The sequence below is a fragment of the Acomys minous genome (genome assembly GCF_964271855.1).
Source record: "Acomys minous genome assembly, chromosome: 1".
NCBI lineage: Eukaryota > Metazoa > Chordata > Mammalia > Rodentia > Muridae > Acomys > Acomys minous.
In genome coordinates, this window is record NC_140483.1 from 28538495 (window position 1) to 28565536 (window position 27042).

General features: G+C 42.6%; 1 long non-coding RNA gene across 1 annotated transcript in view; it reads right to left on the bottom strand.

The window, feature by feature from the left end:
• The window catches only part of LOC311583326, a 90189-nt gene that overhangs the window by 13972 nt on the left and 49175 nt on the right, over nt 1–27042 (bottom strand). The window contains exons 2-3 of the long non-coding RNA XR_014774454.1: nt 9309–9421; nt 7869–8004 (exon numbers count right to left, since the gene is read on the bottom strand). This is a non-coding gene — a long non-coding RNA (uncharacterized lncRNA). The remainder of the gene's footprint in view (nt 1–7868; nt 8005–9308; nt 9422–27042) is intronic.

Genomic DNA, 27042 nt, shown 5'->3' on the forward strand with positions numbered 1-27042 from the left:
AATGTCTAGAGACCACAGTCTTCCCTAGCAGAGATAAAGACCCCAGGAGGTCAGAGGTTAGCTCTCTCCTCTGTACAAGCGGCAATTTGCATGGCCCCTCACTTGTTCATTCCTACTTCCTACAGCACATTCTTCAAATGGTGGCCATATAATCATCTCAAATAATTAACAACTTTTCTTGCAATTGTATATTTTTGTAATCTATATGGCATTTGTGCCCTTATTCCATTCAGGGCCACAGATGATGTGATTTTATTTTGGCTGATGGATTTATGATCCTCTACTGATTGCATTTGTGGTAACCGTTGTTGTCTGTAGCAAGTAAAGGCTCATGGGCTTTTAATACACTTTAAATGAACTCACTTTATTTTTGGTGCTCAAATTGTTCTACCTTGTACTATCTACAGATCCTTCAGACTTGCCCTAGGGGAACCTTTTGACATAACAGTAGTAGTAGTAGTAGTAGTCGTCATCGTCGTTGTAGTATTTTGGTAAATTCTTTGCTTACAGGCACCACAAGGTTTCTTGGGCTTATCTTGCCTGTTTGAAACCAAGACATGGAATCAGTCCTCTTCCCAAGAAGCCCTGGACCTTTGTTGTAAATGTCACTTAGGTTTTGCAAACCGACTTCCAGGAATATTTCCTCACCCTGGTGTGTCATTGGTTTTGCTCCTAAAACTTAAGAGAGAACAGAAATAAGGCATGTTCAATTATTTTCCTCTTCCGTATGTCCAAAAAGAGTTTTAAAGAAAGCATTTTAAAAATGCAAAGTCAACAAGACCTTGTTTCCTTTAAAAAGAATGGTTGTGATTAATCGTATAATAATGGATAAAATTAGAAGTATCCCTAATTATAACTATTAGTGAAATCATCAGTTGCGGTAATGAATATCAATAGATGCTAAAACTATCAGAGGGGAGAAAACAACAACAACATTGGTGACTTTTATAATGGAAGAGTCAGGCTGCCTCATCTGAACTCATGTCTCAGACCAAACATTATTTGCCACATGATATGATGTACTAAAACATACATTTCATGGCTTATGAAATGTTCCTCATTAAAAAAGCATTAAAGTTGAATGTAATGGAGATTTTCATCTAACTTTTGATTTGCAGAGCAGCCAAAAGAAAAAGAAACAAATGCAGCATTTAAACATTTGCAGAGCCACTAACCCAGTTCCTTCAATGGGTCAAGTATGTTCTAAAGGAAAAGATTTCCTTTAGGAATTACATAATAAAATTAAGTCAAATAATTGAATCTGACTTTGATCTGAGTTTAAATAAATCAGTTGTAAAAGTCTTTTGTGAATAGTTGGTCAAGTGTGGAGGTAGGCTTGAAGTCAGGTGCTATTGAACCCAGCCAGGGAAGCATGCAGCATAACTGCAAATCTTCCCACTTCAGCTCCTCCCAAACCATTCCCTGAGCCTTATCCCCCAGCTCTGCACCAGACCACCTGCTAAGGCCTCCCATTTCTCCTAGCCCCATCTCTAGTGGACCGCACAGATCTTCACCTCCTCCCTCATTGCTTTATGCCAGCCCACGTAGACTTTCCCTGGGACCCTTCAGACCACTCCAGCCAGGGAAGCAAGGAAGCTACCTGCAGATCTCACTTCTCCCTCCATTTCAAGCTATGCTGCTATAACAATCACGTAAACACAATGGCTTTAGCCCAGGGAAATTTATCATTAAACTTTCCTGAGTATTGTTTAAAAAATAATAATCAAGTCGTACTGACCATTGCTCGGACATTGATTGATTTTTGCTATATGCTTTATTGTAGGTTATACAGAACTGCTAGTATTTCTTTGTTAGATTTTTTTTTTTTGCCCTGATGATTTTTAAATGCTCTATTGACTGAAAAGATGAGAAAATCGTGATGTAACTTGTAATGGAAAAAAAAAAAAACCACTTTAAATAAAGTGCTGCGGTTGCCCAAGGGAGACACAGCAGAAGGAAAATAAAGTTCTCCTGGGCTAGAATACCTTTGAGTTTGCACCACAGTTTATGCCTGGGCCTCAATATTTCTTTATTCCTCAAAAGCTTCTGCATAGCAAAGGACACTGTCACTCAAAGTGGCAACCCATAGAATCAAGAAGAGATTTTTTTTACCAACTCCACATCCTATAGAGCACTAATATCCACTAGATAAAAAACTAAAAAAATAAAAATAAATAAACTAGATATCAAGAAAACAAATAATCCAACTAAAATATGGGGTATGTATCTAAACGGAATTCCCCAAAAAAGGAAACTCAACATCTGAGAAACACTCAAAGAAATGTGCAATACCCTTTGCCATAAAGGAAGTGCAAATGAAAACTATTTTGAGATTTCATCTTATATCCATCAGAATGGCTAAAATTAGCAAAAATGACAGCTCATGCTGGTGAGGATAAGGTACAAGGGGAACATTGATTCATTAGTGGTGGGAGTGGAAATTTTTACAAACACTTTGGAAATCAGTGTGGCAGTGCCTCAGGTAAAAAATAATTTTAATCCAGCAACATGGATACTCTGGCAAGCGATCACATCCAAAAACCTAGTTCTGTGTGATCAGGTTGGAATAAAGACATGTCCTTAGTATTCATCTTTAATCCCTCTGGCTGAAATACAAGCATGTCTTTAGTACACACCTTTAATCCTCAACAATGACATGTATTGAGGGACAGACAAAGTGATGAGTCAGAGAAAGATTTGACAGAAAGAGTCAGAGACAGTAGAGTAGAGTAGAGCTCAGTGCAGTTTGGTTGAGTGCAATTGAGTTCATGGAGATCAGGGGCAGTTTTTCCAAACAGAGCAATTTAGTGAGAATGAGAGAAGCTGATTTGAGTCAGTCAGCTTGGAGAGAGTTTTGAGCCACAGCAGCTGAGTTGAACTAGTCAGCCAGAGTTCAGAAAGAACTAGAAAGGGTGAGCTTCTTCAGCAGTAGTCTTGGAGGCTAAAAACATCCTAGGCCTAGGTTAGCAGAGGAGGCTGGAAGCAGAAGTATTCAATGTCCGGGATTGCAGGAGATTAGGTTATATGGAGGCTAGAAGCTGCCAGGCCTAGGCCTAGGGACAGTTAGAAATGCTCTGAGATCAGCCCAAGCCATGCATTCATAAAACTTGAGTATAGCTCTCATCTTATGCCCTAATCTGAGGAAATAAAAACAACATTTACACTCTGGAAGATAGGAATCAATGTACCTCAGGATCCAGCATTTGGATGTTGAGGATATGTGTTGCACTCTTAGACACATACAGGAAAGATACTTCTCCCTCCCACAGAGACCCTCGCTCATCCATGTGCATTGCTGCTCTTTTTTTTTTAATAGCCAGAAATTGGAAACAACCTAGATGCTCCTCAACAGAAGAATAAATAAATAAAACGTGGTTCATTTATATAATGGAGTATTACTCAGCCATTAAAAAAAATGAAACCATGAAATCTGCAGGTAAGTAGATGGAATTAAAAAAAAATAATTTTGAGTGAGTTATCTTAGACTCAGAAAGACAAATATGATGACCATTCTCTTACATATGGGTAATAGTTGTTAAGTCAATGGTAACCAAGACACAATCCATAGAACTACAGAGGTCAGGAACAGAGTAAGTAATTAGGGAGGACAAATAGGTCTGATTAGGAAAAGGGAAACAGAATATTACTAAGGATTGGATTAGGGGTTAGAATGGGAGACACAGGAAGACAGAGGGAGGACAGCGAGGCATGAGGGGGGAAGATGGGGAGAGACAGTTAAAATTAAGGACCACTTCAGGAGTAGTATGAAAATCTAGTAGAAAAAAAAATATATATATATATGAAGTGATATAAATGAAATTGCCAAATAATGTGGGAGACAGAGTTCCAAATCTGTAACTTCTCACCAAATGAGGCTTCCAGTACCAGAACTGGGTTAAATCTAAATGTGTTGTTGTCTAAAGGTCCCATGACAACCCAGGTTATTGCCAAGACTATAGGTTGTCCTCCACAAACTGACAGCAAGGTCCTGATGCTGAAGACAACACCTACATGGAGCATGGGAAAGTTAAGCTTATGCCTACTCTAGAGCCTTCTCTCCTACATTCCCTAGCATCTTTAGTACAGTAAGGTCCTGTTCATGGTTCCAGAAGAGAAATGTAAGCACCCAGTGAGCCACAAACCCTTTCATCTACAGTGGTGTCCTGCTGCAAAATATGCCAAGTATACCAAGGCAATGGTGGCACAAAGCTTGTGGGAATAACCAACTAATATTTGATTTGGGTTAAGACCCACTCCGTGAGATGGAACCCATACCTGTATTGAAGCAATGACCAAGAATCTGAGTCTAGATTATCCAAGGATCTTGGATAAAACCAAATACTACTGTTCAGGGAGTAGGAGAGGGGGAAATGTAGCAATAAAATGACTCCTAGTGAAATTTTGCTATATTCATAGATTAGTGTCTTGCTCAGACATCATCAGAGAATCCTCCTCCTGCATCTGATGTAAACAAACACAGAGACCCACACCAGACATTATACAGGGAGACCTTAGAACACTCAGGCCTAAGTGGGATGTCTCCAGCAAATCCCTCCCCTCATGACTCAGGGAACCTGTGGAAGAGGAGGCAGAAAGAGTCTAAAAACCAGAAGGAATGGAGGACAGTAAGAAAACAAGACCCTCTAAGTCAACATAATCAAAGCTCATATAAACTCACAGAGACTGAGGCAGCATGCACAGAGCCTGCGAAGATCTACACCAGGTTCTCTGCATATATTTTTTTTCCAGTTTAGTGTCTCTATAGAATTCCTAAGTATGCAAACAAGTGGGTCTGTTTCTTGTGCTCTTGGGCCCTTTTCCTACTGGTTGTTGTTGTTGTTGTTGTTATTGTTGTTGTTTTCTGTTTTGGAGTTGTTTTTGTTGTTGTTCTTACTTGTTTTTTTGTTTGGTTTGGGTTTTTTTTGTCCAACCCAAATGAATTAGTTTTTGTTTTATCTTATTATATTTTCTTTTTATTAAACTCATTTTTATCCTTTATAATACCTTCCTAATGCTATGACCCTTTAATTTAGTTCCTTATGTTGTGGTGACCCCCAACCATAAACTTGTTCTCATTACTAGTTCATAACTGTAAATTTGTTACTGTTATGGATTATAATGTAAATATCTGTGTTTTCCAATGGTCTTAGGTGACCCCTGTGAAAAGTTCTTTTTGACTCCCAAAGGAGTTATGACCCACAGGTTGAGAACTGCTGCTTTAGAAGCTTGCTTATTTTCTAATGGGAGACAGAAAGGGAGTGGGTCTGGATGGGAGGGAAGATGGAAAGGAGGAGGAGGAATTCAGAAAAATAGACAGAGAGGAAAACATAATCAGGATATATTAGGTGTGAGAAAATCTAATTTAAATAAAAGAAAAATTTAGGCTCTATTAATAGATTTGTGCTGACTCTGTTAAGCATCATAATGGATTGCAGCTGTATAAATTAAAAGAACCACTGAAGCAGCATGTGACTGACATCACCTAGCTCTTAGGAAGCTGAGACAGGAGGATTGCTGTGAGTTACTCAGAATTACTATATATGTATATCTATTTCACTCATTATAGTTTCAATTATATATCATTTGAATATATATTATAAATTTGAGATTCATATAAGATTCACTAACTAACTAACTAGAGTAAGTTACCCAGGATTAAGATGGCACCATAATATTTTGTCTTAAATTAAGCAATGAAATAAAATATCAAAGAAAAAAAGAGAGAGAAAGACAGGAGAAGGAGGAAAGGAAAGGAAAGAGTTAGAAAGAAAAGGAGGGAAGAGAATTGAAGAAGAGAACTGGGCAGCATTGACCGTGAAACCCAGCAAGGAGTTGTTAAGGAGGATTAGCGTACTGTTCTGTGTACTTTCCTGTATGGTTAACACTTCTATTTTTAAGAGCTTTGTAGTTGTCAGAATTTTCAGTGCTGTTACAAAACACCTGAGGGAACCACTCAAGGAAAGAAGGATTGACTTGGGTTCATGGGTTCAGTCTTTCACAGGAGGGAGGGAATGACAGCGCAGAGGAATTCACAATGTGCCAGCCAGGAGGCAAGGCGTGGTGATGGCTACACCAGTGGGCTTTGCCCTTTTCCCTGTTTTATTCCATCTGTGACCACAGCCTGTGGGGTGGGGGTTTATACTAAGAACTCTGCCCCTTTAATTAATTATCTGGAAACCCCCCTCACAGAGGGGCGTGTCACCTGTTACCTAGGCACTTCTCAGTCTAATCAAACTGACAAGATTAAATATCATGGGCTGGTGAGACAGCTCAGCAGGAAAAGGTGCTCGCCACCAAGACTGCTAACCTGAGCTCAGTGTCTGGAACGCACGTGGTGGATCTGACCTCCATACCGGTGTTGAACCATGGGATGGGCACGCAGGCCTGAGATGGCCAGGGAAGCGGGGGGGGGGGGGGTAGGGGGGGGCAGAGGGGCACGATAGGCACTGCTGGAGTAGGTGAAGCCATGGGAAGTGTGTCGCTGGGGGTAGGCTTTGGGGTTCAAGAAGCTCAAGCTAGGCCCACTGTCTCTTTCTTCCCAGTGACTGCCATTCTGAATGTAGACCTCTCAGCTCCTTCTCCAGCACCATATCTGCCTGTGTGCCACCATGGTTTCCACTCTGATGAATAATGGACTAAACTTCTGAACTGTAAGCCAGCCCCAATGAAAAGATTTCCATTATAAGAGTTGCTGTGGTCATGATATCTCTTAACAGCAGTAAAACCCTAACGAACACGACAGACAGATGGACCGACATGGATGAACGGGTGGATAGATAGATGATAGATACAATTTTTCAAAAAGGCCCTGGATTCCGTGTCCGTCACCCACAGATGTCTCACAAGCACCTGCAACTCCAGTTCCGGGGATTCCGGTGCCCTCCTCTGGCCTCTGTAACCAACAGGCATGAAAGTGATACACATAAATGCATGCAGGCAAAACACTCACACACGTGAAATAAAAGCAAGGAAGAAGAAGAAGAAGGAGAAGGAGAAGGAGAAGGAGAAGGAGAAGGAGAAGAAGAAGAAGAAGAAGAAGAAGAAGAAGAAGAAGAAGAAGAAGAAGAAGAGGAGGAGGAGGAGGAGGAGGAGGAGGAGGAGGAAGAGGAAGAGAAGGAGGAGGAGGAAGAAGAAAAAGAAGGAAGGAAGGAAGGAAGGAAGGAAGGAAGGAAGGAAGGAAGAAGACAATGACAATGACAGATAACTATCCAGGGTCATGTGGGTGTGACCAGCAAACCATTGCTATCTAGATCATTCTGCCCCAAGCCTTAGCTCCTCATGTTCGCCAGCAATGGCTGTTGCTTTACGCTATCCATTGGCATAACTCATCCTTGCTGTTGTCACATCCTGTTTCCTGTGTCCTGGACACTTACATGTCTTCCTTTATACACTTCTTCATGTGTGGGTCTTATCATTATAACGACCTCCCCTTCCTATGGCTGCTGACCATTTGCACGGGAATTTTACAGACAATCTGTTGTAAGCACTAACCAGACAGTGAAGGAGTTTCTGCTGGGGCCCAGCAGTTGTGAGGACTTCTGTAATCTGAATCCCTGAGGACTCGGCATCCATGGTGCTCAGGGCTTAGAGCACCATCCACCTAGACACCGTGTGCTGCTCTTCTCTGCAAGCAAAAACAAGGAAGCAGCAGGAGGCTTCTAGTTTTCTTGGCTACAAACCTCGGTAGGCGATAAAGGGAAAACATATCCAGGAAGAGCATTGTGCATTATTCCATAATGGGGAAAAAATGTTTAAAACATGCAGCAAAATGCTGTGGATATTTACACAATGGAAGACTTGATCTCTTGTCTTCAGAAAGGCAAACAAACAAACAAAAAAAAAAAAAAACCCAAGGAAATTGTACACACTTGGCTTTAGATGAGGGGATCTTCCATGCTCTTGGTTTGTAGCTTAAGTGTCTTCTTAGGTTCTTGTGAGTTACTTCGTAGTTTTCTGTTCCCTTGATCACCTCTTGCCTTGTCTGAAGGATACTCTTCTTAAAACCTTCCAGCAAAAAAAAAAGAGATTATCCTCCCTGCTTGTATTATTCTTGAATCTTCCTGAGCCAGTCTGTTGGAGGTTAGGGTTCTAGGGAATCTGATCACAGTCAGGGACTATAGTGTGCTTGTGCAGGCAGGGGACAGACGATGGAGTCGGGCCACTGGATTAAAAGGAATAAAAAGTTGTCATCCAAGTGTTGGAAAGAAATTAGCCCAGGGAAGCAGAGTTGCGAGAAACAAGGAAGACTTGGGCTGAAAGGGCAGAAAGAGAAGGGTTGTTTTGTATCTATTCTGTGCCATCCCCAATTGACATGGGTTTATTTCATCCTTTTAATTCTAAGAGACAGGCTTACTATCCCTAGTTCACAGAAGAGGAAATAGAACTGCAGAAAGGTTAAGTAAATTTCTAAATGTCACATGGCAGGTGTGCGTTGTTAATAAGATTCAACACCATCTCTGTCTAAAACCACACTAGCTGCGAAGGAAAACAGAAAGGGAAAATGAAGCATGGAGAAATGTGGGCTACTGGGAGATCAGTTTTAATGGCGTCACGTAGATGTCACCTCCTCAGATGTACACAAGAGCTCTGTAGAATTATGCTCAACCCCAGCAACTTTCTTTTGAAAAGAACTGATACAGGGTGGTTTGACATGACAACTACCCAACTCAGATAAGGATTTTTTTTTCTTCCAATTTAAAGATGTCTTTATTTACAAGATACAAATGCTTCATATTTAACAAGAATTAAAGGGCATAATTTACAATGTTTTCAATTATCTGCCTTTATGAGCAAATATACAGATGTTACACTATATATACACTATGTCCATGTATTGTACATTCATAGCACTGGAAAATAGGGATGTTTCTTCTCTTTTCACATTAGCTCAGCTTTGCAAGAGATGTATTTTTATTTTAGTGGAAGGTATCACTTCCAGAAGGCTTATAATTTGGAGAAAAGAAGAAAGTTAGGAAGAGGAGATTATATGCACACATATGGGTGACTTCTCCTGCATGGCATGGTGCAAAAAGACAACTGAAACGGCTGTGACCCTTGCCAGGTAATCACTACTGGTTTTAACTGAAATACTCTCTACTGCCTTCCTCGTTTGCTTAGAGGGTTCCCGTCAATCCTTCAAGGCCCAGTTTAGACATCACTCGCTCCACACCCCAGTTAATCAAGATATTCTTGGTGTAAAATTTGGCGTAGATAAGGAAGAAGTTAATGGTGGCTGCCTTCAGGAGGAAACTACCATAATTTGTAACGATGGTTTTAAAAATGTATTAAAACCTTCAGTTATTCAGAACCTTCAGTGCTGGATCGTTGTTCTCAGCTACTCCATTCTTGAGAAGTATTTCCCTTCTCAGGAAAATAAGATTTCAGGAAAGATAGCTGTCAGAGAAAACTTGAGTTCTTCATTCTATATGGGAAAAAAAATGAACATGAAGGCTGAGATAAGAGACCAACTGTGCATTTCCATTTTCCTTTCCTTCCCAGGCAGCCCTTACACTTTGAATAAGCGAGAACAGAAAATAACTCGAACTAAGCAATCTTTACTTTCTCTCTTCCTTTGACTTCACAACCCTTCTGTGTTGATCTGTAAGAAGAGCAGCTTCAAAAACCAAGTTTGTTTTAGAATGCTAATTTCTATGAAACAAAGACATCTCTCTCTCTCTCTCTCTTATTAAAATTGAAAATTACCTTCTCTACTACTAACGAGTGAGTGAGTATTTGTTGCCTGTGAGTCAGCACACCAGTGGAGCACTGCAACAGTAAGCAAATTGTGTCTTTACCATCATTCATTTTTCACATGAGCGCTTTGGTAACTCCTAGAACTTTCCCTCGTATTGAACATTGCTATTGCTGAAGTGTGTGTGTGTGTGTGTGTGTGTGTGTGTGTGTGTGTGTGTGTGTGTGTGTGTGTGAATATATATATTCCCCCTATTCTCCCTTCCCTTCTCCTCAGAAAAAGGGGAGCCCCCACCCCCTAACCTACTCCAGCATGTCAAGTCACCTCAAGACTGAGTGCATCCTCTTCCACTGAGGCCAGGCAAGGCAGCCCTCCCGGGGGGAGTGATCAAAGAGCAGGCAACAGAATTTCTTTTAGAGACAGCCCCTGCTCCACTTACTAGGGGATCCACATGAAGACTAAGCTGCCCATTGGCTACATACGTGTAGGGGGATGGGGGGGGTCTAGGTTCAGTCTATGCATAGTCCTTAGTTGGTGCTTCAGTCTCCATATGCCTCCTTGGGCCCTAGTTAGTTCACTCTGTTGGTCTTCTTGTGGAGTTCTTGTCCCCTCCAGGTCCTTCTATCCTGCCCTGACTCCTCCACCAGGCAATGTTCTGCCTAATATTTGGCTGTGAGTCTCAACATCTGTTTCAATCAGCTTCTGAACCTTTCAGAAAACAGCTATGCTGGGCTCTACAAGCTTAGTAAAGTATTATTAACAATGTCAGGGGTTGGCTCTCCCCCATGGGGTGGGTCTCAGGTTGAGCCAGGCATTGGTGGGCATTCCCTCCATCTCTACTCCACCTTTATGCCTGCACATCTTGTAGGCAGGGTCAATTTTGGATCAATGGTTTTGATTAGTGTTCCCCTCCCTCCACTAGAAGATAGGAACAACAAGATCAGACTGTACTGCCAATCCGAACCAGCTGTTCTTATCTTGTAAGAGAAGTGATGCACGTTGTAACAAGGGATCTATATAGCTTCCTCATGCCTTAAGAGTTAAAAGGATCAAAGAAGAGACAGAAAAAATTTTCATCGCTGTGCTCCTTGGGTACCACTGAAGTAAGGAGTGGAAACATGTGACTCAGGAGAGCAGAAGCACAGTCATATAAGAAGGATCCCTCATGGCTGCCATATGCCTGGCAATCCAGCTAGCACTAGCTATCTTTCATGTTTTATATCCTCCCCCCCCCCCCACTTCAGAAATCCTTCTAAGCTTCTCTACTCTGGACTTATAGGATGGGAAAGTAGAAGGTAGCAAGGGGAAGAGTGAACAGTGCGACACCACTGCACGCGTCTTGCAGGAGCGAAGCTGTGGGAGAGTAAGGGGGCCTGTGACCCAAAGCTGGACATTGTACACTGAAAAGTGCAGCACAAGGGACAAAGTGGGTTCCTTCTCCATCCTTCTGAATTTTCCTTTTCAGAGACTGGAAAACCCCCATGGATCCCACAGCTCACTTCCGTTTCCATTGCAGAGGAACTAAGGTATGTGGGTCTCCAAGTATTTAGGACTGATAATCTTAGCTTTTGCATTCCTTGAAGGCAGAAATGTGCAGGTAATTTATCTTATTCCCTGTGATTTGCTCGCTAACATGTATGTGTGTGCCAAATATTGAGGAAGAAAGAAAGAAAGGGAGAGGAGAAGGAGGAGGGAGAGAGGGAGGGAGGGAGAAGGGAGGAAAAGGAAGGAAGGTAAGGAGGAAGGAGACAAAGAGAGAGGGAAAGAGGGAAAAGAAAAAATCTTGTTCTCTGACTTTTTCAAGATTAGTCTTTAAAGCGGTTTTTTAAACTTGAAGATACTAGTTTGTAAAGGGTAAAAAAATAAGTGTAAGAAAGCACTCCACATACATTACTGATGAAGAGCTTGGCTCCTAAAACACCGGGGAGAAAATACGAGACAAGGTCAAGAGTTTAGTACCCTCGAGCTCCAGAACGGGAACACAGCTTCCTTCTGTTGACTCAATGGAGCTAGCTGGTGCCAGAGGAAACTCAAGACCCAGTCTCCACATGGAACTTCCACAGAGTCAGCCTTGCGAGGGACCCAGCCAGGAGCAAGCATTCCTGTAAGGCTATCAAAATGCCCTCTCCAGAGGATTCTTCGTAAAATACTTTGCAAACAAAGAAAAATCAAGTTTGTAATATATCTGGTGAATTCCTTCATTACTAGTGAACATGTTTTATTTCTTCTTTTAAAAAATTATTACAGTGTGTGTAAGGGTGCTCTGGCTGTATTTATGTCCGTGCACTACGTGTATGCAGTTCTCTCAGAAGTCAAAAGAGGACATCAGATACCCCAGGTCTCGAGCTCCTAGTGGTTGTGCCCCACCCATGTGAGGGGGTGGGACTTGAACCTGGGTCCTCCGGAAAAGTAGTTAGTGCTCTTGATCACTAAGCTGTCACTCCCCCCTAACAAAAGTTATTCAAACAAAGAGATATCAAGGGGGATTGAAAAACTGTTCAAATGATTTACTAGGACTCCTCCATTTCTGTTCCAGACATGACGTCTTCTCCATCTGGCTGGGTCATATCCAACCTTCAAAGGAAATGTGTCTTCCAGATAAATCCCATGACTCTCAACATTGCCACCCCTGAGGCACTGTCCGCTTTTTCCTTCCCATTAGCCGAGGTCTATACAACATTAATGACTGGTCAGGAGGTACCTCAAACAGTAAGAATCTCAGTTTAAACTTATGTGACCAGTGCTTGAAAACCTCCCTGCTCAACTCTTAACACTGTGCACATTGGAACTGTGGGAATGTGGTTACAGTAAAGAAGAAATAAGAATCCCAAGGTGACTATATCCTCGAGGCGAGGAGACTGACCCTATTTATGTCCCAGCATGACACTAAATAATAAACTTTATCTGACAAAGAGCTAATAATGCCTTTGTCTAGGGAGAGACTAAAGGAAGGTTCTGCTATTTATCTTTCTTCATTTCCATTTTTCACTAAACTGATTTTAATACACAATAAAAACTGAACTCCTGGGAACCTGGTGTACTTAGCATACCTGTTCTTAGACCTGGACAGTTTTGTCATAACCAGAGTGATAGAAGGAGACTACTGTTAGACTATAAGAGACAGGGGCTGGAAAATAGCTTGGAAGTTTATCATGCCAAGTCTTTGCATTAGAAGAACAGAAAGTTGAGACTTGAAACGAGTTTAGAATTTACTCAAAGTCGGACAGAAATGTTTGAGTTTCCATTAGAATTTCTGTTTCTGAATTTAATGCCTGAGGAAGCAGGCTGGGTAGCATTATATCATTTATAAATATATAAAGCTGAATTTAAGTATGGGAAGTAAGGCTTAAAAGCTAAGGGAACAATCAGGCTTAACTACCCGAGAATGCCTGAACTCATTAGCCTCAGATTACTGTGATGTGTTAAACTGACAAATTCTCAATTGTCTAATTCATCTTCTTTACATACAAAATATTAGTTATTTATCTAATAAGCAATCTGTAACAACTAACCAGTAAACATCCCAGAATCAAAAGAAAACATAATTTTGTAAACACTAAGAAGCCAAGTGATAATTTCTTAGAGAATCTGCTTTGTTCCCATCCTTGGCCAGATGGTTTTGGACATGCTGCCTCCTAGTTCTGCAATAGCCGTGCACAGGAAGCTCCATGTGCCCATGACATACACAGGACACATAGAATTCTGTTGGCTCAGTTAAGTGCGATGGAACATACCCAGAATCCCGGCACTTGGGACACGAAGGCAGGAAACTCAGGAACTCAGTGACATTCTCAGCTACACCGAGTTTTGAGGTCAGCCTAGGCTACAAAAGACCCTGTTTCAAATAAAGAAATAATTTAGTCCATAAGAACTTATGGTCCTAGAGTGGGAGGGGAGGACTGAAACCTGCCACAAGGAAGGCCAGGGAGCACTTCCTTACAAGAAACACTGAGACCTAGAGACAGAGGGGCAGGTTGGGAGTCAGGACTATAGTGTACATTTCAAAGCTTAAACAGTCACAGGATTTAATTTCTTTGTCTGTAAATGCTAATGTCTACTTCCAAAGATTTTTGTGGGGACAATATGAGCCTTTGGGAACCATGGGAATAAGTTTTAAACTGTTAAGAGTAATCAAAGGAAAGCATCAGCTCTGGGGGCCTGGCTGCAGTGAGCCACAGCCTCCTTCCTGTGACAGGGAGACTTGGGAGCTGAGCAGTGGAGATAACAGAGCAGCCGCTTCCAGACAGTGGGAGTTCTTTGCATTCTGAGGGACTCTGTGAGCTAAAGCACTGAACAAAAGGTACTTAGAAAGTTAACTTCTCACCCAGCACAGTGGCACACGCCTATAATCCCGGCACTAGGGAGTCAAAGGCAGGTCGATCTCTGTGAGTTCAAGAACAGCCTGGTCTACAAAGCGAGTCCAGGACAGCCAAGCTACACAAAGAAATCCTGTCTCAACAAACAAACAAACAAACAAACAACAAAAAAAGAAATTTAACTTCTCATATATAAGTGCATTTTATATACGTATGTGTGCATGCAGTAACAACTGATGGAAAAGAGGCCATGAACTTGAAGAAGAGTGAAGAGGGTATATGGGAAGACTTGGAGGGAAGAAAAGGAAGGGAGAGGTGTTGTAATTAAAATACCTTCTCAGAGCCAGGCGTGGTGGTTCATAACTCTAATCTCAGCATTTGGGAGGCAGAAGCAGATGGATCTCTCTAGTCTACAAAGTGAGTGCATGACAGCCAAGGCTACCCAGAGAAACCCTATCTCGAAAAACCAAAATCTAAAACACAAATACAAGAACTAAGTATAACAACAAAAATCTCAAATATAAACAACAACAACAAAATTTAATTTTTCTAAGGCAATCAAAACAACATTGCAGAATTTCAGTATCCCAGACAATATCTTCAGGTCTGAAGACCACTGAGGGCATGACTGGGCAAAGTCCTAAACTGGGAATATGTCCCACTCAGTCATTAAAGAGCCATCGGCATTATCCAGCACAAAACCTTAGTGTGCGCATGAAGGTAGGATGTAAAGATGTGCAAACAGTGTATCAGCACCAGAACCTGGACTTGGACCCATGCTTCCTGACCCTGTTTGTATTCCTCACTTGACACTTGAGTTGGTCCTCTAAGTCAGTGGTTCTCAGTCTGTGCGTACCAACCCCACAGTGACCTTTTTCACAAGGGTCGCCTAAAACACGGGTGTTTACATTAAAACTCGTAGCAGTAAGAAAATTACAGTTATGAAGTAGCAACGAAGATAATTTTATGGTTGGGATTGCCACAGCGTGAGGAACCCTGTTAAAGAGCTGCAACGTTAGGAAGGCTGAAAAGCTCTGCCCTAAGTCTATCCAGCTCCCACGGCTGTGCTTACAAACTTACTGGGGCCCCGCTAACTGTGTGGTTCCCTTACTGGAGACCTAGGTGGGTCTGAACTTATTATACAAACTGGAAATTTCTTCTTGTCTGTGTCTCCATATCTTCGTCTATAATATAGGAACTACACATTTTTATATTTGTTTTTGACACCAATGTTATGTTTAAAGAATAAGATGGTAAGATAAGGTGATAAGATGTAAAAAGGTATAGCAAGGTACCAGGCAGCAGACATTATGCTGTACAGAGTGTATTAATTGAGCATGGGGGGGGGGGGAGAAGGAAAAGGTGGAAGAGGTACCCCAGGGAAAGAGAGGAAGAAGGAGAGAGAGAGAGAGTAGAGAGGGGAGGCTAGGAAGAGTAGAGAGCCGGGTAGAGAGAAGTAGAGAGAGGATAGAGAGAGCAAGCCACGTGGAGATTTGTCCTTTTATATGGCCCTGGGCAGGGCCACCCCTCCCCACCCCCTACCCCACCCCATGGCAGGTAGGCAATGACATCACAGGTAGGCGGACTAAAGCAGAACAGTAACATATATAGCACTTACATTTCCTAGAGCATTGTGATGGCCGTTCATGGAAATTCTGAACGTAGTTCTAGCAATTGCTTACTCACCATATATATATATATATATACTCAGCCATAGCCCTAACTATCCCCGCGTACATAGAAATGAGCACTGTGACTGCCCGCGACTCCCTCCTCGGTGGGACAACCCCAAACACGAGGGAGTCTAGCTGAAGGTGGCCTGCCTACAAATTAGGAAGATCCTGTTAGAGGTCAGTCGGTCGGTTCATCCCCAACATAAGTGGGTCCAGCAATCACTGGCTGGTAGGATGAGGCTAGACACAGAGGAAGTGGAGATGCGCTGCTCCATCTGAGCCTCGGAGCCCCGAGTCTTACTTCTTCCACCCACACATGGAAACACGATAACCCAAACGTTCCAACATGGCAGTGTCTAAAACCGTCGGCCTTAATAAGACATGCGCTACATATAGACAGCGTGTTGCTGTGCAAGCTTACGGCAGGCTGCACCCATGATGGCAGAGCAGCCCTCGTGCTAACGAGCCACAAAGTCTCCACTGAGCCGGCTTGTTTATCACACTCAGCATCTGGGGATTCAGTGTCAGTAATAATGAGTTCACACTAATTGTCTTGTCTCAGAGCCCTGAGCTTGGGTATTGACTTACTGCTAAGGAAAACCGAAGCCCTGGCCTTAGAACATGAGACCCTTTCTTGATAACTTACAAGTGGCGGCGGGGGAACAGCGCATTGCTTTGGTTTTATATTTGAGATTACCTTAAAGCCTTTGCTCATCATCTGCCTGCTTTGCATACTGTCCTAACTATTCGCACCTCCGTTTCATTGTTATGTCTTTAAAAAGTGTGAGAGCACGCAGGTAAATATTACTCATTGGACTAGTTTGATGTGGTCCCCCCACCCCCCCACCCCCCACCCCCCCCACCCCCCCACCCCCCACCCCCCACCCCCCCCCCCCCGTGGCATGGCCACTTCCTTTCTCAGGCTGTGATTCAAAGCAAAGAGACTGAGAAAAGAAAGTGGGGGCATCTAAGCACGCTGATCGATATGCTTACACAGTGCCCCCTTAGATGAAACCTGTCTTGCCTGGCCTCCTCTTTCCTTCCTGGTTCTCAATATTTCACTCATGGAAACGTTTCCTAATTCAAAAGGCCTTCGTAATCATGGCTTGGTTTTTGCTAACAAAGGTGTGTTATGACAAACTGTACCCGGAGGGGAATAATTTAAGCACAATAGCCTAACGTCATCTTATGGGCCGCACCTGAGATTATAATGCACAGAAGAAACCTGAGCCTAAAGTGTCTTTATGTCTCTTTTCTTTTATGGCTTTATTTCCTTTAAAATTGGTGACTTTATGAAATCACTGAGGTGGTTAAGTAGAATTCCTGGGTCCTTGTGACTGCAGATCCTAAAGGTCACATGAGCAGGGAAGAGGCCCTCGGCAGGCAGTGTGGCTTGGTATCTAAGTGCCTACTGTGGAGCATAATACAGTCAGCGCCTCTGACCAAACACACCCTGCCCTGTCCCACCCCCTCATCAAACCAGTAAAACAGGTAGCAAAGAAATTCTAGAAAACAGGGAGGGCATAGAGCAAACTCAGAAAGATATCCAAAGCCTTGCTTTAGCACTATCTCAAATCGGCATAGGTTATTTAATAGCTCTGTTGTTCCTTTGTCTATAAACATGAATATTAGTAGTACCTTTGGGTATGAGAATATGCACAGACAGACATTTGTGGAGGTCTGTGTGTGTGTGTGTTTGCACTTAATATATGTTGGATGACACAGCTCCTGGCCTTAATTTTTCCTTTTCTAAAACAGCAAGTTCTAATAGTAGACATAAACTCCCTCCCAGTTTGAGTTGAGTAAAATGGAACCTCCTCTAAAATTCACACTTCCTGAGACACTCCACACCAGCTGGCTGACCCAGGGAAAGCTGTTTTTTATCAATAGTTACGGAGAGCAATATATATATATATATATATATATATATATATATATATATATATAATCTTATATTTTGAAATTTTATAGGTTTTTTTTTTTTAGGAAAATAGTTGATTTCATGGGAGAAAAAAACTAAGCTGCTCAAAGGGATAAATGATAGCTTCCTTGGGCTATGGGTAGTTGATGTGCTGTGGGCCATGACAATGGTACCCAATAGAAGTGTCATCAAGAAGATCAGCGCATGCTCACTCACCCTGATGCTATCAGTTCAGCATTTGATCAACAGCATAGATCCAGGAAGTGGGGGAGGGGGCAAGTCTATCACAGCCTGCCTCATGGTGCCCCAAGACTGTAAATAAACAATGGAAGGAACATTTGTAATGTTCACGGTTCAGTTGCATAAAGTAATTTTTAAAAATTCTATTTTGAAAGCACTGTGTGGATTAGGATGTGCTTCCACATTCACTTAGCCTTCGTGAGAACTGGGTGGATTGAGAATTCTTACGACGCGTCTTCAGCGAGAGGCCTTTGATGAAGTGACTAGCGGCTGAATAATATATTGAGCCTCTAGTTGGTCAACAAACTGATATAAACCAAGGACACTTAGATTTATTTTCTTGCAGAAGAAAGCCAGGAAGGTGAGTTGATATGGTAGTTCTTGACAAAAAAAAAAAAAAGTTTAAACTGAAACTGAAAATTTAACAGATCTGACTTTTCCATTTATTCCTCATATATTAAATACTTTCATTTAACCAATTATCTCAAACTGCCTCTCCACAGCAGAAAGTTAACCTTTATGTAGAATCTATTTAAATAAATTAGCATTCCAGAACCAGTACTAAAAGGTGGTGTTATAAATTATTTCATCTATTACATCTTCATTTTCTCTTCCAGAAGATGGAAATTAACATATTAATCATCATTAACATTTATTTGGGTATTTATTATTTACAAGGCATTTTGCTGGGTGCTTTTACATAGATTATCTATCTCCTTTGTCCTTAAAACATCTGTATCAAGCAGAGGCTGATTTATCATCTGTCTTCTAGGTAAAAAGCAAGGGTCCTTTTTTGGCCAAGCTGTGCCAGTTTATATGAAGGTGGATCCAGAATTCTTTTTTTTTTTGGGGGGGGGGGGCGTTTTCAAGACAGGGTTTCTCTGTGTCGCCTTGGCTGTCCTGGACTTGCTTTGTCGACCAGGCTGGCCTAGAACTCACAGCAATCCACCTGCCTCTGCCTTTTGAGTGCTGGGATTAAAGGTGTGTGCCACCACAGCCCAGCCTGGATCCAGAATTCAAACCAATTCAAACCAAGACATTTCACTATCAAACTGATTTGATCTTGAAACTCCAGACCTTCCCCCAACACCTCAATCTTGGGGTAGAGTTCCAGGAGAACTTCCAGCAGCCTGTGCAATCTTCCTCATGCCAAGGACATGTGTCCAATTACAGGCAAGACTGCATGCATAGAACATCATACGCTTTTTATGTTTCCACTAGGATGGCAATTTCAGTTGTACATCACAGACTCAGAGTAGCACTGGGATTGTGTCTGAAGATGTAAACATGCTCAGGCAGAGGTTCACCCCTGAGAGCCAGATAAGCTGTGTTGCTTAGAGACAGACAAAATGGAAAGCATCTTCTGAGAGTCACAACTGACTTGCTAAAGCCCAAGAATATAGATGTATGAGATTCAGTTCCTGAATCAGCCAATCTAAAATGGGATGAAATTAAGTCCCCTAGCTAGGGCTCAGATGCATAAATTTGGCTTTGTTAATGTACAACATCAAATAGATGAGCTATCTCTCCTTTAAAAGAAAACTGTATTGAAATCAAGTTTATATGAAAAAAAACAATAGCTATCCAATAACTCTCATTGCTAGTCATTTGGTTCATTTCTGTACTGTTTACCAAGGCATCCAGTTGTTTCTGTATTTAAAGAAAACCCTTACTACAAGCTGAAGACCCATAGAGAGCCTAGAAGGAACTGGCTCTCCACTCCTGATCTTCGCTTCTTCCTCCCACCCTAAGTTGGGGCCGTTGCCAATGCCCTTTGGATCCCATGGGATCCTGAAAGCAGAAAGACAGGAAAAACTTTGACATGATTTTTTTTAAACTACAATTTAGTTGGATAAATTTTCTGTTTGGTTAAATATAGGCTATAGTTTGAGATAGTCTTTTTAGAAGTGTTCTTTGTTTTTTTTTTTTTTAATCTTAGAAATAAACCTCTAAAAAAAAAATCCTAACATTTGCACCAACAGCTTATTTCAATGTGATTATTGTCTTCCTCCACCAAAAAGCCCAAAGCAATTACTCAGAGAGATAATTATGGGATGGAGGAACATTTAATATAAGCACTAAGACCTGTATGTACCATTAGGAACTCTTCCACCTCCAAACTCTGAGTTCTTCCTCTATTACAAGGCAAGCAATGTGTTCCCAACTGCCAAACTCAAATGCTGTGCAGGAGAGGCCCAGCGTCAGGCTCAAGGCATAAGCTGGAAATATCACCAACCTGAAAAGAGGAGGCTGATTTGCATTCGTGAAACTATTCTTTGAAAGCTATCCTAAGCCATTCACTGGAGTGTTTAACATGAAATGAAAAGAGACACGACCCCAGAAAACTAGAAACTGAGCTCTCTTATGAAAGAAAGGACAACTGACATTTCAAACCTGAGTCAGAACCCCACTTGTCATCACCCGTTCTGGTCACCAGCCCTGAACACCTCTGAGCCTCGAAGCCACTGGATTTTTCTCTTTTCTCTCCTTTTCATTTCCGGCCCTCTTACCTCTCTTCCTTTTTAAATTTGTAGTGACAGGAGTCAATCCCAGGCTCATGTCTGCTAGGCACACACTATACCACCGAGCTACACCCCAGCTGAGCCTCAGAGTTTATGCCCATCAGATCCCATTCACAGGACGGGATGGCTGTGCTGTGAGAGTGAAATAATGGGAATACACGGTCCAGGCTGGCCACGTGACTCCAGAGTTGACACAACTGAGGTGGCTCAGAGTTACAGCAATGGCATCCAAGCAACTGAGTCATAGACTTACATAGATATACACAGAAAACACAAATGCCCTGAAAATAAAAACATTTAATATAAGCACTAACAATTTTAAGATAAATTCAAGGTTTAAGCACCAAGAAATTATGTTTTATGTCAGTTCCAAAACATACTTGTCTACATGCTTAAAAAAGGTGTATGGCATGGAGCTTGTACAACTCATATTACATGTTGCTGGAGGTCTGTTCCTTTAAGTAAAGCTATGCTAAAAACAAAAACAAACAAACTTTCCACACAAATGGCTATTGGTAGCATCCCTTACTTTACCTTTTGTGTACATATGGACCTTTTGGAACTCATCTGATAACTCCCAGACATCCTCCCACTCTTCATCAATAGCCACTCAGAGACCCAGGAGATAGAGTTAACAACCTGATCCAGGGTCTAGGAGAGAGTCTGGGAAAAGCCAGGCTCCCAGACTCACCAGCCCTAGGTCTGAGACTCCTGTTTGACATGAAGTAGCTGCGTTGCATGGATGAGTGCCTCGGCCTATATGAGACCCCATCTCTTTGTCAAATAGGATAATAGTTAGACAACTTAGATGATATAACACCTGTGAATCACTCCGAACAACAGAGGCATTTGTTACTTTTCTCTTGGTTGTGCCTAAATGCCTGACAACTGCTGTGTAAGAAAGGAACGGCTGGGGCTGGAGAGATGGCTCCGTGACTAAGAACATGGTCAGTCAGCTCACAACTACTTGTTACCCCAGCTCCTGGACATAGGATGCCCTCTTCTGGAATCTATAGGCATCTGCACTTACATGCACATACCCACCCATACACATATACAAGCAAGATTTTAGAACAATAAAAAAAAATTTTTAAAGAAATAAACTATTTTGTCTCAGAGTTTGAGACTATCGTCCATCACGACAAGGGAGTTACGGCAGCAGGAGCGTGAGGCAGCCAAAGCATGAGGCAGCTGGCTGTATTACACCTGTAGTCTACAAGCAGCGAGAGGAAGGCTCACTATTTCCTGGTATTCAGAAGAAGAGCCCAGCCCACGATGCTGTTGCTCATACTCAAAGCAGTCTTCCATCCATCCTCAGTTAAGCTTTCTAGAAACATCCTCATAGGCACAGTCAGAAGTATGCTTCCATGATGATTCTATATTCAGTTGATTGACAAACAAGATTAACATCACAGGAAGTGTCAACCAGTGTTAGCTACTGCCGCTCTCCCTGTTCCGGTCAGCATAAACAGTCTGAAGGCTATTCCGTGCAGCCAGTCCCTAGAGTTCTCACTCCATGCTCATCACAGCATCCAATATTCAAAGTGCACACCAAGCCAACCAGGGACTTTGCCTTCTAGGCTCAATAATGCAACTCTATTAACTAAGTGGGGAAAGAGAAGGAGGAAAAAGGACTGTATGCATCTTTCTTTGTCCTCTTAGCTCATCTCACCCATAAACTTCAAGATAATAAGAGAATTGAAGATACATGTCAATGGATTGTTTTGTGTGTCTTTTTAATTTAGTGTGTGTGTGTGTGTGTGTGTGTGTGTGTGTGTTGCTACACATGCAGAAGTCAGAGGACAACTTATAGGAGTCAGTTCTCTACTTCATAGTGTAGGTTCCAGGGATCACACCCAGGCCATCAGGCTTGAATCACCCCCTGAAGCATCTCACTGGACTCACCATCACTTACTTCTACAAGTTCAGAAGTTACAGGTTTCCTATAGAAGTATCATCTCATACAGCTATCACACGTATAAAAAAAAAAGAAAGAAAGAAAGAGGGAGATCTGATTGATTGCTTTCCTTTAGGGCCAATCAAATACTACTATTATTACCTTGATAAAATAGAACTTAATCTCAAGCTATTACTGGCTACTAATATGCTCACAATACTTGGATTTCTCAACTGTGATCGTTCATATGAAGAAGCCAGGCTTGATGAAGACTCTGTGCCACTATTGGAAAGCAGTGGAAGAAATATTGGCAGGGACTTCCCATGAAATATGAAGACAGCAAATATTCAAAGAGTAGAAATAACATGTAGTCATGGACTGTGCTAGCACGGGATGTTCTCTCTGGTCTGGCCTTCTACCAAAACCCTTACATCCTACTAGACTCCACTGGGTGCTAGATGTGGAAGAAAGGACAGTGGAGGGACTCACCCATCCCCCAACTAGTGTAGAGATAGGATTGCACTGGCCCATGAGCTTGCCCTAATTGCTTTCCTGATGCTGTGATGAACCCAAGGTTGTGATAAAGGTCACAGCCCATCATTGAAAAAAGCCAAAACAGGAACTCAACGCAGGAACCAAAACAGAGACCAGAGAGGAATGTTGCTCACTTGGCTTGCTTTCTTATACAACTCAGGTATACCTGCTCATGAGTGAGACCAGCCACATCAACCATCAACCAATAAAATATCCCCCACAAACATGGCCACAGGCCAGTCTGATGGAGGCACCCCTCTAGAAGAAATCACTGTGAACTGCCTTCATCTTGGTGCTTCAGGGCCAGTTCTGAAACCTGAGTCCTCAGTGTGGAGCTACCCATAGATGATTATGTTGCTCTACACCCTGCAAAAGGAAAACAAGATTACCGCCACAGCCCTGACAACACTGTGGAGTTAGGGATTTGTGTGGGCAACTTGACAAAACTTACCAGCACAGGCTTCTTAAACTGTTTGTGTTTCTCTTCCGAAATTTAGGATCTCCTTTAATTTGGTTCTAAGTCAGAAACCTCCACTGGAGACCAGGAGAGAAGAGAGAGCAGAGAAGGCTGTGGCCTCAATAGATAGAGAGGAGAGATATGTCAGGGAGGCTCCCTCTAGGAGGGAGCTCAGTGCATGACAGAGAGTGACAAGGCAAGGACACTGCTTAGCTCTTTATGGATACAGCAGGATTTCATCAATTATCTCTGGGTAAACAATATTCTATGAGCTACAAAAAAAAAAAAAGGAAAAATAAGTAAAACTTAGTAAGGTACCATCTTGAGTTAATCATGAGGCCCAGGAAAACCCATAGCACATGTGTATGCAAACACACTTGGTACCACAGGATGACATGTGACAAGTGTTAAAAAGGAGGACATGAATGATGTCTAAATGGATTCCAGAGAATAGAATGCCTGAAGGAAAACTGAGGCTTACAGGAGGATGTGTTATAGACGGAAGCTTTTTTTTTTTTTTTTTTTTTTTTTTTTTTTTTTTTTTTGTCTGAAGGAAGGGCAAGGACTTGCAAACCCACCAGTTGATGGAAGAGCCAGGGAGAGGGATAAGCCTGGGATAAGCCTGAGCTGAGGGCAGAGACCTGAGGAGACGCTGGGAGACCCCGTGTTGCTGAGAAGAGGAGATGCTGCTCGAGCCGTTGAGTCAATCCCTCTAGACACCTGTTTCCGGGCAGACTCTCTCCAAGAACATGCAACATTTGACCGGAAAACCTTTTGTGCGCTAATTCTTAGTAACAGAAGCATACGGATGAGTAAGAGGGGAAAGAATGCCCAACAGTTATGAGTTCGGTCAAGTAAAACCGATGCTGACTTGTAAACAAAGAGGCAATGCACAACATTTGTTCTCTTATTTAATCCCGGACGTAAGTGTCATAGTCTTCGGTGAACAGGAGGCCCTCTAATTTTCTAAAATTGCACAGCAAATGTTTAAGAAAGACAGATAAAAAGCAAGGTTTTTTTTTTAAACCCCTGAGCTTAACCTTAAGGCTGAAGAAAGAGAATGCCTCTCACGTCTCCATGCCCACACAAGATCCCTGAACCTGTACTGTTGCCAGGGCTGGGGCAGTAATCTTGTTTTCCTTTTGCAGGGTGCAGGGCAACATAATCGGCTGTGAGTAACTCCACACTGAGGACTTGGGTTTCAGAGCTGGCCCTGAGGCACCCAGGTGAGAGCAGTTCACAGTCCCATGCAGGGTCTTCAGTTACTGGGAATGCGCAAAACCTGAGAGAGAGGAAGGGGGTGTGTGGTAGGGCGGTAGGGCCCGACCGGAAGCTACAGGATTTCATGGTTCCTCCTCTTCCTCCTCCTCCAGGTCCCCTGTTCCCACTTCCTCAGAATCACAAGTTCCTAAGCTCCTATCCCATCACACTGTTAAGGGGGGGGGGGGGGGGGAAGTAGCTGCAAAATAAGGGCATCAAATTTTCATGCAATTAGTTGGGGAAATTTTTTTTTAGCTAAATGTACTTATGAAATATTCCCCAGTGACAAAAATAAATCTAAAATACCTTCTCTCCCTGTGGCATAATGGCATATAGCTGGGAGGATATGGCAACTTAATGTCTGCTCAAATGAAGCACAACTCCAGGCTCTGGGCCTTGCCTCAGATGCTTTACAAGAACAGTCATGTATCCATTTCCACAGCCCCACAGTTTGCTTGAGACCCATCACACTGTGGGTGAAACCACTGAGCTGGAGCAAAGCAAAGCCTTCCCCAGCAGCACTCCAAACTAGTAGGTGATAGAGCTGAGCTTTAAACCCTCACACTGTCCCATGAGAAGTCCACATTGCTAACACCATGTTATAAAGCTGCCCGGAAGAAAAGCATCCGTGGGGCTGTCCATATAAGACAGAATATATTTCACCAAGACTTCTTGAGGACGAATTATTCAAACGGATTGCTGTGTATTCAAGAGAAATTACTGAAAACCGCCCTAGTATGGACTCAGTGTCCAACTCAGAAGTGAGAGAGGTCAGAAGGCACTCCCACGCGAATGGCCTGATGGCTATGCACCAAGGCCCCATCCCTGAATACCAGAACTACAGGACCATTGGTCTTGAACAACAGGAAAGATCCCTTAAGCCATGACTGTTACAGCGTCAGCAAACTCCTCACTCAGTCCAGCATATTTCACTTACCCTGTGGACACATGTAGTTGGTGCAGTATGTCACAACACTGAGGATTTAGCTGCTCCCTTTTTTTCCCGCCTGCAAAGATGGTAACTCAGGGAGAGCATGGTGCCCATGGGATTACAGGAAACTTCAAGAGGGGAGACGCTAAAGCAAACTCTATTCCTCAGCACTGTTTCCAGAGCCCCCCACGTGTCACGTTGCCACGCAAAGCTGGCAGTGCAGTGCGGAAACAAAGGCTGCCAAGTGTCGGCTCCATTTCTAAGAAGACTGAATTAACGTTGCCAGGGAAACGAAATCTCGGTTTCCTATTAAATTTACTTTCAGCTTACCTGTTGTGCCTCTCAAGGCTGGGCTGAAACATAATAAAGGAGAATAGCTGCGGTCCCTTTTATTAAAAGCTCTCAGAGCACATATTTCCCAGGTTAAAGATAATCCAAAGAGAATAGATTTTGGTAACTCTCATCTTAAAAAGTGATTCAGCACCACGCAGACTCGGTGTGCGGTGTGGGGGTGAAGGGGCTGCCGTCAGATGATGCCCTGGAGTGTACCTCTCACTGCGGTCGGATGATGCCCTGGAGTGTACCTCTCACTGGAACTCTAGAAGTGCTGGGCTCTGAAGCTTCTTCATCTCCATTTCCAGTGGCCGCAGCTGAACTCTGAATTCTTTGTTAGAACTTGAAGGAGGGGACTATGATCAGGATGTAAATTTAAATTTAAATTTTAAAGGGTAAATTTAAATTGGAAAAGAAAGAAAGAAAGAAAGAAAGAAAGAAAGAAAGAAAGAAAGAAAGAAAGAAAGAACTTGTAAGCTGTATGCCTGAGCCGAGGACAGAGGGGAGAGGGGCGGGACAATGACCTGGAGGGAGTCAGAGTAGGGTTCCTTGGAGAGCAGAGGGCATGTGGGAAAGGAAGACAGGGAAAGACAGAAGCAGCCTGACGGCGGTGAAGGATGAAGCGCCAGCGGGACTGATGCTGCGAAACACAAAAGATACGGGTTCAGGTTGTGTCGAAGCACATTGGGCCGTGGGGAGAATCTGGAGAAAGGCTGTGGGTACCACTCAAAGGAGGATGCATCTGTGCCAAGTGTGGGCTTTCGCCCTCCCTCAGCCACAGTATTCTGTGGTCTTCAGTCAGAACTGCAAGGCTGGCTCAGCACGATTTTGTCAGTATCTCCTCACTCCCAGAGGTTTAGCAAATTCTCATCAGCCTTTCAGGACCAGGAAGAGGCCCATGATTTCCAAAGCTCAGCCAAAGGGTCACTTCCTTGCTACATCTGTCTTCTCCCCCCAACTCTGAAGACGAGATTTAATCCATGTTATAAATCCATGTTCACATTTTCCTGAATCATTTACCATTAGAAGCTACATGTTTCTAATACTCTTTCTTTCTCTTTTTACCTTATTAGACTGTAAGATACTTACAAAGAGAGTATGCTGGTTCTGCTCAGCACTGTGTCCTCAGTTTCTACAGGGAGCCTGGCACATAGTAAATGCTCAAATAATACTTTCTGACCAAATGAATGTACCTCAAGCATATATATCCAAAAGTAATAAAATCGTCCCGTAAGAAATAAAGTGAGCAAGGCAGCCTGGCCACTGA